The sequence below is a fragment of the Leptosomus discolor genome, chromosome 1 (assembly GCF_034619465.1).
Source record: "Leptosomus discolor isolate bLepDis1 chromosome 1, bLepDis1.hap2, whole genome shotgun sequence".
In the NCBI taxonomy this organism is placed as follows: domain Eukaryota; kingdom Metazoa; phylum Chordata; class Aves; order Leptosomiformes; family Leptosomidae; genus Leptosomus; species Leptosomus discolor.
In genome coordinates this window covers 120,157,771-120,173,811 of record NC_141391.1, presented here as the reverse complement: position 1 = coordinate 120,173,811, position 16,041 = coordinate 120,157,771, and the positions used below count along the sequence as shown (strand labels likewise).

General features: G+C 39.1%; 1 protein-coding gene across 1 annotated transcript in view; it reads left to right on the top strand.

Moving 5' to 3' along the window:
- Positions 1-16,041, top strand: part of EPHA3 (EPH receptor A3) — a 212,935-nt gene that overhangs the window by 29,140 nt on the left and 167,754 nt on the right. The gene's annotated exons all lie outside the window — the stretch shown is intronic.

Here is a 16,041-nt window from a genome sequence, read left to right as displayed (position 1 = left end):
TTTTTTAAGAACCTTGTTCCACAGTCTTACAGTTAGGTTGCATGTGCTGACCTTGCCTGTGAAGTTTTTCATGTTGGCAAACTTGTTGTCAGGTTGTGAAATACAAAGGCATTGTTAAAATAGAAGGAAAAGGAGGAACCTTATTGGCATTTAAATGGAAATGTTTAAAGCATCAGAAAATAGGTTAAATGTTGGCATTGTATTAAAAAAAAAAAGTAATCTTGAACTAATTTGAAGTCCACAATTAGCCTGGATCACAGGTGGCAAGAAGAAGTTTTAATGGTAGACTGGCCCAGGTCTTGAGGTAAATTATGCATAATTATTCCTAACTGCTATTTTTGGCTTGCTTGCATTTGTCCTAGACCTCTGCTTGCGGAAACAATTTGAAATAATTAGTCTGCGAGTGCACTGACAATGATGAATGAATCAAATGCATCTGGTGCCAAACATGGATCTTGATAAGAAGCAGATAACTTTGGCAACTGTGGATTTTTTGTTTTTAAATCTCTGAGACTGGGAACAGTTTGTTCATTTTATTTGGCTGACATGCTCAAGGTAGAAAATTACCACTCAGTGGGCCATGATCAAAGTGGGGCTAGGAATTCTAGCATTGCAAACATGAAACAGGTCTGCAGACTGTGTGCGCAAACATTCAGGGCAAAGAAAATGAAGGGGATATTAAGGTGGAACATTTTGAACACAGAGGTCCGAAAACCCAAAAGTTAATGTTCCAACAGCAAAATGCATTGCTTATCTTACACAGGTTGCAGGCACATTCGGCAGCATAAATACAGCTGTATGTCATTACTAAGGGAAAAGCAAAAACAGAAACAAAAAGATTCTGTTTGGATTCATGCACTATAACTTAGTTAAGAACGCTTCTGGAGTCTTCAGGTCTGTTTGTTTGAGTGCTTGGTTTCTTGTCTGTGTAATTGACTTTACGTGGTTCTAGATGCAGATGAATATGAGGCTTCTCTTAAATAAGTCTTTATTGAAGAGGGGAAACAACACATTTCAATTAGTATGCCCAAGACAGCTCATTTTATCTTGTTGGACTAGTGGAAGAACTGTCTATTTTTTGAGTTTGCTCATAACAAATTGAATAAAACAAGAAAGCGGCACAAGATAGCGTTCAGGTCAGTGACTCAGTAACTTAGCTATGACTGAGAGTCTCTGAATGCAGAGGTTATGTGGCTGTGGTAGTAACTATCTTGAAATTATAACCTTGTGAGTGAAGTTCTCTGAAACAAATGTGTCTGTAAAGAAACATTTTTTCAGACTGAAATGCGAGGTATAAATTTGACAGAAGAGCTGATAACTTGGGAGTTGAGCTGTTTGTTCGCTGTTGTCTCTAGATGTTTCAGGTAAAGTTGTTATAATGAGGATTTATATTTTCCAGCTTGTCAACTGCTGCTGCATGTGCTGTCTTTTAAAGGAGTTTCTCGGTGCATACACACATTGTATGGCTTCTGCTTCTATATGTAATGTTTTTCTAGTGATTTATAGTGATTTTTCTAATGAGAATCCCAATGTTGACAGAGAAATTTAACACCTATGTGGGTAGTACCCACTACAGAGCTCTAATGTGTTGTGGATGTTGTTGGCAGAATGTGGATAGAAGGAAATTTTTGGCGTAAGAGAAGTTCTGCTGTGATTATATGTTTGTATGATCAGATATTTTTCTTGTAAACATCTCTTGGGGCCGTGTTCAAATCCCCTAAAATCACTGAAGTTTTTTGTTTGTTTGCTTATTCTTTAATCTCAGTGGTCTCTGGATCTGCTGCTTGATATTAATGTGGGAGGAGGTTAAGGAAAGAAAACATTGTGAATGACTATGTTCAGAGTCTTTAACTGATCAGATCAGAAACTTTAAAAAAATGAGCCCTAGTGTTAAATGCTGACTCACTGCATAGAATGAAGCACCATTCAACTTGTACGCTCAGAGGCAGAACAGATCAGAGACTAGCACGGATCATCTTATATTCTTTTCACTGACAAAGATCCCAGAAACAAAACTCCTCACAGTCCTGAGCCTACCAGGTAACATGCCAAATGAATGCTTGAGCAAAGGCTGTGTCACAGACTGCTGTCATTCCCTTCATGCTGGGTTCTGCCTCTCGCCGTGACTGGTGAGCTTCTGTGTCCAGCTCATGAGGCTGATGCTACTCAGGCATTGTCTCTCTGCAGCCTGGGCTTTCTGCTGAACAGGTGTCCTAGGGAGTATCCACTTAGATACCTCTTAGCCACTGTACCAAGTCCAGAGGCTTCTTGACCTGTGGCCAGAAGTTGGAATACAATTCTTGGTTGCCCTGTGAACTGGCAGGTCTGAGTCCAGACCAGATCTTAACATTCAGCACGATTTCCCGCTCTCCTGGAACACAAAGGCCCTGTGGGGAAAAAAGGTGTATAATCACCTAATTAGGCAGTATCATAACACATATGCACAGTGGAGCACAGTTAGATTTCCATGTCTCAAAGAGCATACAATTGGTTGACATTTCAGTGGCTCTGTGAAGAATGAGAGGAAATTATGTTATTTTCTGCATTCCTGTCTTTTTGAGGATCTAGTGGGGAAGCTTTCTTTCAGAAGATGTTACCAGCATTTTAGTAAAAAGTTTGCAGCTCTGGAATCAGCCCACCGTTTGTCTTCTGCACTGTCAGAATCTTTTGACCTGCAAGGCAAACCCAGCATCTTGTTTCATTCCTGCTTCCCATTACCACTCTGTTCCATGGGACATCGGGCAAGGACAGTGTTTCTTGGTAGGCAAAAGTGTTAGCTGATAGTACAGTAGTTTTTGAAATGTGATGGTTGGAGCACTGGATGTCTTCTTTCAAACTAGCAGGACTAAGATAATTCAAAAATAGATTTTGATCACTTGTGAGTTATTAAAGCTGTTCATAATCACAAAGTTTATGTAGGTTTTTACTTTCTTGGAAACCTTGCTACATTTTGGAAAATAGTAATGCCTGCTCCAGTTCATTCAGCTGTGCTTCCTTATGTGCTGTGGCTTAAAATGTAATGAAATTCAGATTATTTTGTCATTGTTACTGAATTATATCTGAACAATTAAATATAGTGTCTTGTTCTACAAGCAGCAGAACAAAGCCATTTTTAATTTCTCTAGATTGATGTCCTAACCCAAGCTTGCCCGCAAACGCCCTGTGGCTTCCCTCCTTCATAGCAGTGCCATTACTCTAGCATCCATTGTCATCCTTTTCATGGAGTTTCAAATGGAGTCCTGTGTACACTGGCTTTCTCACTTTGCACTTGTCATCTTCTTTCACTGCCCCCTAAACTCCCATGGGCAACTGTCAGTCCTCTTATGTTGGCCTTAGCTCCTGAAAGTGTGTGTGTGCATGCATGTATGCTTGTGAATGTGAACTGGATGACAGGCTAAGCAGCTGTTAAGTTACACCATAGCCTTGCCCTTCAAAATGGGCATTGTATTTCTTTACCCATCCACTGGCTTTTACAAGGCCCATAGAAATCCTTTGAGACCCCAGTCTTCTAAAATTTAGTTGAAATTGGCCAGTAGTTTCTAAAGTTAATGGGAGCAGTGTGGGTGGGAGAGGGGAGAAAAAAAAATTGGTTGGCATAATTCTGTAAGCCTTGTGTCTTGAGGAGCCCGGACTATATATCTGCCTTTGGCAGAGGAAGTCATGTGTGATTAGCTGAATCTTATCTGTTAGTTTGCCATCTTAAAGTTCTACAAAGTGTGTTATGTATCTGTCTGATACCATAAAGTGTTGAATTTGCATGCAGATCTGACTAGAACTGAAAGACGTGTGAAATCGCTTGTGGTAGTGAGCTGCGTAATCTCTGAATGCCTGATGAGTTCATGTAGGGTGTTGTGGTGGGTTGACCCTGGACAAAATGCCAGGTGCCCACCAAAGCCACTCTATCACTCCTCCTCCTTAACTGGACAGGAGAGAGGAGAGGAAAAAAAATAACAACAGGCTTGTGGGGTTGAAATAAGGACAGGGAGATCACTCAGCATTTACCGTCACGGGCAAAACAGACTCCATTAAAGGAAAAATGTAATTTATTGCCAGTTAACTCAGAGAGGAGTAATGAGAAATAAAACCAAATCTTAAAACACCTTCCCCCCACCCCTCCCTCCTTTCCTGGGCATAACTTTGATCCCGACTTTCCTCCCTCCTCCCCCCAGCGGCACAGGGGGAAATCAGGGAATGGGGGTTGGGGTGAGTTCATCACACTTGTTTTCTGCCGCTTCTTCCTCCTCAGGGGGAGGATTCCTCACACGTTTCCCCTGCTCCAGTGTGGAGTCCCCCTCACGGGAGAATGTCCTACATGACTTCTCCAGCATGAGTCTTCCCACAGGTTCAGTCCTTCATGAACTGCTCCAGCGTGGGTCTCCTCCATGATGTGCAGTCCTTCAGGAACCGACTGCTCCAGCGTGAGCCCCCCTCACGGGGTCTCCAGCAGCAAACCTGCTCCAGCGTGGGCTTCTCTCTCTCCACGGGCCACAGCTCCTGCCAGGAGCCTGCTCCGGTGCAGGCTTCCCACGGGGTCACAGCTTCCTTCAGGTATCCACCTACTCCAGCGTGGGGGCCCTCCACGGGGTGTAGGCAGTCATCTGCTCCACCGCCCATGGGCTGCAGGGGGACAGCCTGCCTCACCATGGTCTTCACCACAGGCTGCAGGGGAATCGCTGCTCCGGCGCCTGGAGCATCTCCTCCCCCCCCTTCTTCACTGACCTTGGTGTCTGCAGAATGTCTCTCTCACATATTCTCACTCCTCTCACTCCCTGCAATTACTGCTGCGCAACAACGTCTTAAACACGTTATCACAGAGGCGAAAAACGCTGTCGCTGATTGGCTTGGCCTTGGCCAGCGGCAGGTCCATCTTACAGCCAGCTGGCATTGGCTATATCTGACATAGGGGAAACTTCTAGCAGCTTCGTAAAGAAGCCACCCCTGTAACCCCCCCCCTACCAAAACCTTGCCACGCAGACCCATTACAGGTGTGTATACGGAGTTGCATGGAGTATATTTTATTAGTGGAATGTCATCTCTCTAGACACCCTAATTTTTCTGCTGAGTTTGGATGGCATGCAAATACCTTGTGAAAAAGCTTAAAAGCCTTTGCTTTGAGTGCGTTCTTTGGAGAAATTCTTGAGAAAATTTGTGTGCCTTCAACATAAGCAAATACTGGAGCAAATACCACTGCCAGTATTATGTGCATAAGAATCTTTGTGAAACATACAGTTTGCCTGACAAAAGGATGTTTTGGGGGTTTAAGAAATTCAAACTTGTTCCGTTACCTTTGTTTTATAACAATTCAATCCTGCTGTTCTTTGACCCAGCTTCTAAAAGGAAACACTTAAGAAATTTTTGATTGTAGGTAGATGTGTGTTTCTGTCAAGTTCCTCTGTTCAGATGTTCATAGCAGGCTTGCCTGCTGCCCAAAGAGGTGAGTCTTGGTGAATATTTCTCTTGTCTGTGGGTTCAAATCATGCAAATATGGATTTCTGAGTTGGTGGTTAATAAGACCAATTGATACTTCTGGTAATTAAAGCATGAAAATGATATCGGGAGTGCCTGCTGTCCTGAGTAATGTATTTGCAGGTGGAAGCCTGGTAGGCTTGATTTCATGGTGTCTCAATGTGAGTCCATCTGTGGAAGAAGAATCAACTGCTGAAAATGATCAAATGTGAACTAATCAAGATGAGCGATGTTTTCTGAGGGAAAGAAGTGAGTGCTGTCACGCTGAATAGGAAGAGCCAGTTTGGGATTTTTTGGTGTGTTTTTTGAACTCACCATAATTGATGTTTGATTCTTCAGGGTTTTTTTTTTTCTTATGGAAGGAGTGATACTGTGAGGATTTGATAGCTTAGAGGCCTAATTTGCTTTCTGGAGAAAAGGACTGAACCCTGAGTTCAGGGGAAATTACTATTTCTCTTTTACAGCAATTAAAAAAAAAAAAAAGTAGAATTTTCAATGTAATGAAAATGGGAAGATTAACAGACTTTAAGAAAATAGTTTAGCCTTCAAAGGCTACTCAGTGGTCCTAAAACTAACTAGATTTTTACTTGGTCCTAGAAACAAGAGTAATTTACTCTTTACCTGTAAAATGACTCTTCCCAAGTCACATCTACATACAGTATTTCACATGGGTTTTGTTTTGCTGTTGGCAAATATTTTGGTGTAGGTTTTCATGTAATTTGAAGTTACTAGATAATTTTTTATTTTACAGTATACTGATTTCCCAAAAAGCAAAATGAGAAGGATAATTTATCTGAGGCAACAGAATCAGACTGTGTACTGTTTTTTTTTTTTTCCAGATGGAAGTGTACTGTAAATAAGAAACTTCTTTGAGGAGGAGAATATGAAAAGGTTTTCTTTGTAGTGGATAAACCTATCTTATTTTTTGTGTCTGAAGCTGTCACTGTCAGTCTGTGGACTGAGTACAGTAATAGCTAGCTTGAAGGTTATTAGCATCATCTTATAGATGCTGACAGCTGCACAGACATTGAGGATGGTGGTGGGTGGGTGCGTTTTTTTGGTAGTAGTGGTTTTTGGTGGTTGGTTTTTTTCATTTTGTTTTGGGTTTTGGTTTTTAATATGAGCCTAAGCTCATCCTGTATCCCTGCTCTTTGTTGCCCTGTCAGGAGCCTACCGCAGGGCTAACCACACTCACCTATCACTAGCTGCCTAATCACCTCAGCTTGGTGTAACAGTTGAACCTAACTCAGCTGCACCATGCTGCACCGGCAGGCCTGTACAACAAAAGGCACACATGTGTCCTTCATAAGCTTCATTAACTCTTTTAGAAGAGAGGGTGCTACTTTAACATATTAATTAGTTGCCATGCTTGCTTTTACTCTAAGTTAACCTTTGCTTTGGTCACTTGATTCAAATTACTGATAATTGCAAGGCTGCTAGAGGTCTGTTTATGCAAAGTGTACTTAAAGGGGCTTTGCTGTCTGGGTGAACAGGCAAATGTTTCATATCACTTGAGGGCTGCTGGGTTTTGCTTGCCCCACACTTCTTGAAAAGAGAAAGAGTGACCAAGGAGAAACAAAGCAAAGATAAACCAACAGAATACCAGAAGAAGTTATTGCTAAGGAAACCAGTTCTTCTTCAGTGGAAAAGAAATGGAATAGTGAAAGAGTGGTCTGATACTAAGTTGTTAGACAAAATATTTCCTATGTTATTTCCTGTGTTACTGTGCTCAGGAGTTACTGACTTTCAGAAAGTTCAATGCATTTTTTAAATTTTTTATGTTAGTGCTGAATAATGTATTTTACTCCCACAGAAAAAGAGTAAGATATTGGATTGTTTGCTTGAAACTTTCTGGTTAAAGACCAAAAAAAATGTACAAATTAACGTAAACTGGTTTAGTTTCATGGATCTCAATTTTTTTTTTTTTGTTTGTATAAATGTTTAACGTTGTGCCATGTTTAATATTTTCCTTAACAGGTGTAAGATAAAAAACAATGACCATTTATTGTAACATACTTTTTTTTTTTTTTTTTTTTTTAAACAATGCTTTTGACACTTCTGTTTCAACTTTTTTCCCTGATTTTGGTCAAAGCTAGTGCCTAAAATCTCTATATGGTTTTGATTGCTCGCAAACAGGATCAGATTTTTGGTTTTATTGATAAGTTATTCAAGTGGAAAATTTCACTCTGACCTAATTTCTGAGTTTATTTGCAATGTGTATTTTCTGTTAGCTGAATATTGGTTGATGAGTGCTGGTAGCACAAAGAGAAAGATGGTTTTATCCAAACTCTGTCCAATTATGTCTTCTTGGCTAAGGTCTCCATTTTCAGAAAATAGTGGCATAAAAGTTGACTCTATCTGTTTGTATGTACAAACATTTGCATTCAATTGTTACAGAAATGTCTGCTTGAGCTTTCTGATTTGTAATTCCTTTTAAACCAGGACATTACAGTTACTGTAAACGAGGACACAGACTGATAAAAGGCGAACTTCTGTTTTGAGATGTGCTATATTCTTCTTGCTGTGATAATTAGCTGTAAAAAGGCGTGGGACCTTCTTTCTCAAATCTGTGCTATAAAATAGCATCTACCATTCAGACTGGAAGCTTTTTTCTGGACAGAGATGAGTCATTCTTAGGTATTCCTATTATGCCTTACACAATGGGATTGTTCCTTCTTAGTACTACCGCTTTTCAAGTAATAAATGTAGCAGTAAAAATACTTTTCCCTAAGCTTACCTCCCACAAAAAAGTGCCATTACCTTGCTGTCAGGAACATTAAAGTGGTTGTGGTTTATTTTTCTTTAGGTGACCTATTTTGTAGGGTAGATGCTTCTTAGAGTTCTTCCTTTTTCCACAACCGATCTGTCTGTATTTTACTGTGTAAATCTCAGTTTCTTTGTCATTTAGTATATTGTAAATAATTTTAATTCTAGATTCAGCACTAACTTAAATTTTAAGATTTATTTCATGATCATAAAACAGGAATACTAACATGGATCTTGGGAAATTACTGTGAGACAGGTGGTTTTAATACAAATGTGTATTTAAGATTATCAATGTAGAGAATAAGATTGTTTTGAAAATTTAGAAATTAAATTTTAACTAGCAGAGTTTTATGCTAGGGTATTTACATTGTTCATTGTAGGAGATGTGGTTGATTGTTATTCTGACTGTTAAAAGATGTAAAGCCCAGGAGCAGGTGTTATATGCCGAAAGAAATGTTGTTTGAGTACCTAAAAATAATGTACTGCAGCATTCTAAAGTGGAAAAACTCTTCCAATCTCTTCATGATCTGCTGCTCTTCCAGAAGACCTGCAATAAAGGGAAAGTGACCTCCAAATGGTTCAGTAGTGATATGGGAAAATAAGGGCTTTTTATAGTGACAAGACGGCCTGAACTAAAATGGCATAGGCTCCTTTCCTGCTAGCAGATTTAGCTGCTGGTTTTGTGCTGTGATTTCCCCCAAGCTTGGTAGGAGGTAGGTAATTCAAACTACTTTTCTGCCATTACACATTTTCAATATTGCAGTAACTCAGCAAGGCCTCTTTTCATGTAACTGTATAGTGTTCAGTGTTGTGTTCTAACATTTGATGCAAAGGATCATTTTGGCACAGGTATAGCATAGCCCTCCACAGATACATATGCTATGGGTGATGGCAATTAGTCTTCACTGTAAGGAGTTAGACGATATTCCTTATGATTCTTGAAATTACTTGTTGGATGCTTATTCTTCAGGGCCGAGATCTGTTGAGTATTGCTTTTCATTTCATGTGCTGTCTGTGAAACAATTAGCCCAACCTTATAAACGAAACATGTGATAATAGGGCGTGTGTTCGCATGCAGTTGTCTTACATGACCATCATTCATATGTTCTGACCCCTCAACTTGTCACACTTCTGTTTTATTGAGGGGCATTCTGTCACACTGTGGTAAAGTTATCATCTTTCTCTCCCCCCAGTTAAAAAAGAAAAAAAAAAAGGTCTGCCCATTGCTGCAGGGCACTCTCAGTCTTTGTCTCTTACACTTTTCTCTGTCAAAGCAGGTGGCTGTCTATACTGTTGATGTCATGAGTTTGGCCACCCCCAAAAGTGATGTGTTTTTTTATCTCTGGTATTATGCAGAGAATGTCTTTCTATTTGTAAAAGATACTTGATCTGTTCTTTTTTTAGAAACCCTTTCTTACATCTCTCAATTACCTTGTATGGGCCAATGACTACAGAAATCTGTTAAAAACCAAATTGTCTTAATTAGGAGAACAGCTGGACGTACTTTCTCGTACTGCTCTTTAGAGTCATGAATGAGAACTTTTTAAATGCAATCTAACTTACATTCTTCCCTACTTGGATCACACATGTGCAGTCACCCCCAAATTGCTGTCATGACTGAATTGGCACTGTTTAAATAAATGCCTGCCAAGCATAGCCTGGAAAGAGTTAACAGAAAATGTATTCTTACTATGAAGTGAGAATACCTTCCCTGCTGATGAAGGGGATGGTGCCCTTAGGGTACAGATTTGTAGAACAGAAAATGTTGTTGATTGGGTCTGAGGGATCATAGAAGAAAGCGCCTGTGAAACGGCTTTTATATAAGAACAAAAGACCTTGCACAAGTATTCTGTACAGACTCTTGTTTCTCATCCTTGATTTAGATGACCATTCTCTCATCACCATTTAAAGAAGCAACTTGGTGACCTGTATGCATACAGATGCTATAAAGTGCAGTTACCAGCTTACTGATTTAACCTTAAATCACCTGCTAGCTGGTGCTGTTTTCCTGAGGTTTGTGCTGTACTTGCTGGTACTATTGCTGAGATGGACATCTTCACTTGCACGCTCAAATGGTTTGTGCCAGACACAGGTTGCTCTTCTGAGAATCAGAATGAGGTCGCTCTGTAAATTATGCAGGAAACCAGCAGTGCTGGACCCATTATAAACTCTTTGCTGCAGTGTATAGAGTGGTATCAGAGTGGAAAGGGAAGTAATCTAGAAAGAAATATGTGGATCTAGGTGTCTTTTTACCAAAGCTAGCTGCTTATGTTTGGGTCATGGTGAACTGATGATGTGCTTGTGGTCAGGGAAATCCAGTTTTCCTAGGCAAAAGTTTCAAGTATGTTGTTCCCAGGTACAGGACTTGGAACTTCCCTTTGTTGAACTTCATGAGGTTCCTGTCAGCCCATTTCTCCAGTCCAACCTGTCAAGGTCCCCCTGAATGGCAGCACAAACCTCTGGCATATTAGCCATTCCTCCCAGTTTTGCGTCATCATCCAGATCATTAATGAAGGTGTTGAACAGGATTGGACTCGTTATTGACGCTTGGGGTACACTGCTGGTTACTAGCCTCTGGCTAGCCTTTGTGCCACTGATCACAGTCTTCTGAACTTGGCTGTTCAGGCAGTTTCAGTCCACCTCACTGTCTACTCATCTAGCATATGCTTCATCAGATTTTCTGTGAGCATGTTGTAGGAGAAAGTGTCAAAAGTTTTACTGCAGTCCAGGTAGACAATCTCCACTGCTCTCCCCTCATCTACTAGGCTGGTCTTTTCATCATAAAAGTTTATCAAGTCAAGCGTGGCTTCCCCTTGGTGAAGCCATGCTGACTCTTCCTGATGATGTTCTTGTCCTTTGTGTGCTTGGAAATGGTTCCCAGGATTAATTGTTCAATCACCTTCCCAGGGAGGGAGGCTGACCAGCTTGTGGTTCCCCCAGGTCTTCCTTACTCCCCATCACTGTTCCTGCCCCAACCTTGGAATTGGCATTAATACTTTGTGGTCATTGATCATAGTAGCCACTCTTGTGGCTTTATTTAGGGGTTGGTTTCTTTTTTTCCTTTGGTCTGTTTTTGATATGTTTTTGCCGGGTTGACATTCAGACGGATTTTTCCCTTATCAGCTCACTGCATTGCCACTTTAAAACTAATGCAGGGAGCAGAAGAGAAGGTAAGAGTAGGGCAGAGCAGAATCAGCAGTTATGCTGTTGTAGAGCCATGGCTTTACTTACTGTGCAAGTTCAGTCAGTTTTCCGTGTGGTGATTAGGGGTCACAGGCACATTTCTGTACTCTTCACAAGAAAAAGATATCAGAGAGTATTTTGGCAAGGTATTTTATTTGTGGTATTTCAATTTCAGCTTGGTGTTGCAGTAGTCAGGTGGTGGTTATTTCTGAAGGACAGTGTCTTGGCAGTATGTGAATTTTAAATTATGCCTTAGAACATTGTGTTAGACAGTCTTGAAAAACACAAAGTCATGTCTAAAATGTCCCATCTTTAATATTGCAAAATTGTCACTCTTGCCGCGCTCTGCGTGTGGAGGTGTCCAGTTTGCTGTAGTCAGAGTACAGTTTGGCTGCAAAGAACATGAATATATTGCCTCCATTTTATGTCACCTTCACAGCCTTCTGATTTAATTAGGAGTTGTCTTCCTAGCTTTTGGAAAGCTGCATGAATTTGCTCCACCCTCTTTCTTTGTCTCTGGCCTTCATAATGTCTATTTGCTAATACAGACCTTGGTGTCTCTGCTTCTTCCCTACACTTCCAACAAGCGGCTGGGAATAGTTCTTGTACAAACTACCACCTTTATGTTTACAATGATGAATTTTTTCCCCAACTTTCATTCTTTGTTTGGTTCTAAGTAATTCACTTGATTAAATTACAGCTTGCTTTCCTCGACTCCTTTGCCCATAGGTTCTGAATTATACCCGCTTTTGCATTAGATTTTATATCCTCAGTTATCCTTTTCCCTTTTCTGATTGCGGCAGCATTCTTCTTTCCTCATTTCTTGTCTTTTTCTGTCCTCTTTGTTGCCTGTTCTTGTAAGCTTCACATCCTTTTGTCCCTTCTTTTTCTCTCCTACCTAGGCTTCTGATACTTTTATCTTTCTTTTTTTTTTCTTTTGTATTTCTCTAAAATCTGTATTTTTGTTTTCTTTCTGCTTGGAAAAAAATATCATTGGCTTTTAAGATTGAGCAGTACAAACAATTTATAATTTTGTTCTGTGCGTATAGGATTCTTCTGTAAAAAGAGTTTGTTCAGACTGGGATAATTCATAAGTGTTATTTAAATGTTTTGTGTGAACAAATTTCAGCTATGAGAGGCTCATGATGAGCCTTTCTGTACATTGCATGCTGATATTTCTGGGGTTTTTTTAAGATTACAAAACTTCGTCAAACACCTACCTAGAAGAATGTTTTGCTTGCTTTTCTTGTCTTTCCTACACCTCTAGGAAATAAAACAAAACCATTGCTAAAGCCATGTAACCACAGCAGCAAGAGTAAACACAGACTAAGTTTGGGCTTTTTTCTAAATACTATTTGCCTGCTAGTGCAAAAAGGAAAGAAAAAAACCCCACCCTCAAGAATAAAATTACAATTTTATACTTGAATTCAAGAACCTGCATGTGTGAAAGGTAGCATAAATCATAACTAAATTGTGCTTTTACTGTTGTCACCCTTTTTCAGAGCAGAAGGCTTTTGTCTTTTCTTGTCAGTCCAGCATTTTTTGTGGCAAACAGTTTTCATAGAGTTCAAAAATGCATTAATTAAAAGAGAAATTACAGTACAAAGTAGGTGTATGTGGGATATATATTATGTCCTTTATAATGAAAAATGATGCTTGATTATTTAAAAAAAGAAAAAAGTTCCTGTATTATTTTTAGCTACTTGGACTCTCTGTCCACAAAGTTAACATTTAGTGATACTTCTACGTCTTAGCAATGCCTTCTAAGACTGTTGTGTAAGTAGGCATGCAAATAATATTTTACTATTTTCTTTCCAAAATCTCATGTAGTGAATGAAATGTTAAATCTGGATAAACTATATTCAGGCTTGGGAAGCATGATTTTTCAGTATTTTTACTGACTTTTTATATTCAGTTTAAGTAAATAATTGTTGATTTATCAATAATGGCAACAGTGATTTTCGTGTTGGAAGTATTCATGTTTATGGAGTGAAATAGGTGCAGTGTAATTACAGAAAACACAGTTTTTCATTTACTATGAGAGAATATTGCATTTAAAATTAGTAGACCAGAATATTCCAGAATGATTAAAGCATAAATTATAAAACTTCTGGGCATAAAGTGTGTATTTAGCATCAGCTGCATAAAATACTTCCATCAATTCAAAGGCATGTTGTTGGGTTTTTTTAGTTATAAAACCTGCCTTTTTTTTTTTTAATATCAGTTCTTTTGTTGTGTTTTTTTTTTGTTTGTTCTGTTTGTTTGTTGTGGTGTTTTTTGTTTTTTTGTTTTTTGTTTTTTTTATTCCTGATGAAATAGAGACAAACATTTGTATTTTGGGGCTGTTTTGGGGGGGCAAATTACTGTTTCATGACTGTTAGTCTTACCACTTGTTATTTTGGTACATGAAACACGAGTTTTGGTGCCATCAAAGATAATGTGTGTATTTAACATTTTATTTTTTTGCCTAATTGCTTTGGTTTTGGGTATTGCACCACGGAGCTTTCATCGGTAATAATTTTGTTCATTATAGTTTTAAAATGGCATTCTATGTGTTTTGGTTATCGGCTTCCTACATTCTCCATCTCATTTTCTGCTGTTGTAAGCTGTAAGTGGCGTATAGGGTTCAAATTGTAGTTCTTATTTCCCAAAACATTGCCAGTTAGGATGTTGACGGGACATGTGAATATAAAACAACTATGAAATGCACTTTTGAACTTTATTGCATATCAGTAAATCTGTATTACTAGCTGTATTTCATGGTTATAAATCAGTAGCGATACCGAATTCTTCTTGTTTCCTGTGGCTTGAAGCACATTCCAAGTATTTTCATGTGACGGGTTTCTCACTAGGTCCCATCCATCCTGTAAGAGAGAGTTCTGATTCCATCAATGGCAAGGATTCTTGACAGCTCAGATTCTCAGTTAGAAATGTGTGGGCTTTGAATTTTGTTCACACAATATGTTCAGATGGACACTGAGAAGCAAGTGAGTAAGGCACTGATCTGAAAGACAGTTACCTACATATGGCAGCTTTCCTAACCAAGTATATTAAAAAGTAATTTTTATCTTCTGGTTTATGGGACTTTAAAGACTTAACTTGCATAGAAAGTGCGTGATGGGTTTATTTGAGAGTCCTGAGATGGAGTAGTCTTTATCAGAAGCGTAAATAACTTGACACAATTGCTGACCTTTGGGCAGAAAGAGCCCAGGGGAATGAGGCAACATGAAGGTTAGTTCATCTCTTATCCTTGGAGTGGCGATTCACCCATTACTGTTGAGGTCATTGTCAGGACAATATGGAAGACCACATGGTTACTACTGCAGGGCTACGTTGTGGGCAAATAGAGGGTCTTGTTGTATTATGGTTCTGCATAAACTTAACCTCTGGAGCCACAATTCCTCAAAATAAATAAACGGTGAAATCCTTGTCTGATCCCCACCCCCAACCCCAGCTTCTCCTGGCCCCCATGCAGTCACAAATGCGGAGGATGGAGTCAAACACATTCTTATTTATGGATACACATTCCAGCAGGCTTTCATTTATGTTTAGTGTTGTAGTTTGTGGAAAAAAATCCGTTCTTCTCTGCAGTTGTTTTCATTTTTAGCTTTTCACAGTATGTAATCAGTGTCTTACTGAGAGCAGTACAAGGTTAACTTTCTTTTTTTAACCATAGGACATAGCAGTGAGGCAATTTGAATGTGTGAATACAAAAGCTGCAGTGCTGTACTATTGAGTATGTTTATAGTTCAGGTAGTTATGGCAAAGAAATGAAGCTTGAGTAAATAAAAGTAAGCTGTAGAAACATTTTCAGCTGTAATGCTTATGAGCCTTGTTTAGCTTTAGAGTAATTCTCTGAACCATGTTTAATCTTTGCAGTAAGGTATTGATAGTACTGATAATAATTGGTGTAGCGTATTTCCTGAAGCACGTTGTGCTCCCCTGTACCATATTAAGCTAGAAAATGAAGTGTAAGCCTCATATTTACATACAAGGTCTTATGATGGAATTTTGTAAGTAGAGTTATAGGTCAGGAGTTTGTGTTCCTGCTAATGTCTGTCAACCTCCCACATAGTAAGTATACAAATAAACTTACATAAAGAGATTTGAATTTGAGCTTCTACGTAAGACTTCTCTAAAATATGACAATACTTCTAGTATTGCATGTATCCTATTCCCGGGAGAAATTTGACTTCTCCTTGGGCTTACAATAACCTATGACCTAGGTCTATGGCAAAGATGCTGTGCAAGATAAAGGTAATATGGTGTGAACAACAGATTTCTTTAAAGGTTTTTTTTGTGTGTATGTGTTTTTGGGCTATTTTATCTAATGAGCTGCTGTTTACCTAAGACTGAAACTGATTGAATCCGAAAGCTGCCCAATGGCTATAGGACTATGGTTAACTTTTTTTTTCCTACATGTAAAACTACTAATTTCTGTGACATGCTTGCCTTTTTTTTTTTTTTTTTTTTCCCTTCAGTTGCCAGTGAGTACAATTTCTCGAATAATGAAGGGTATTTAGAAAATGATGCATCTTCAACTTACTGCTATAGTATAGAACTGTGAAGATTAGCTAATGCCGTTTCTTCTCAAGAGTCTTTGGTTAAAGTCCTGATTGAGTTACT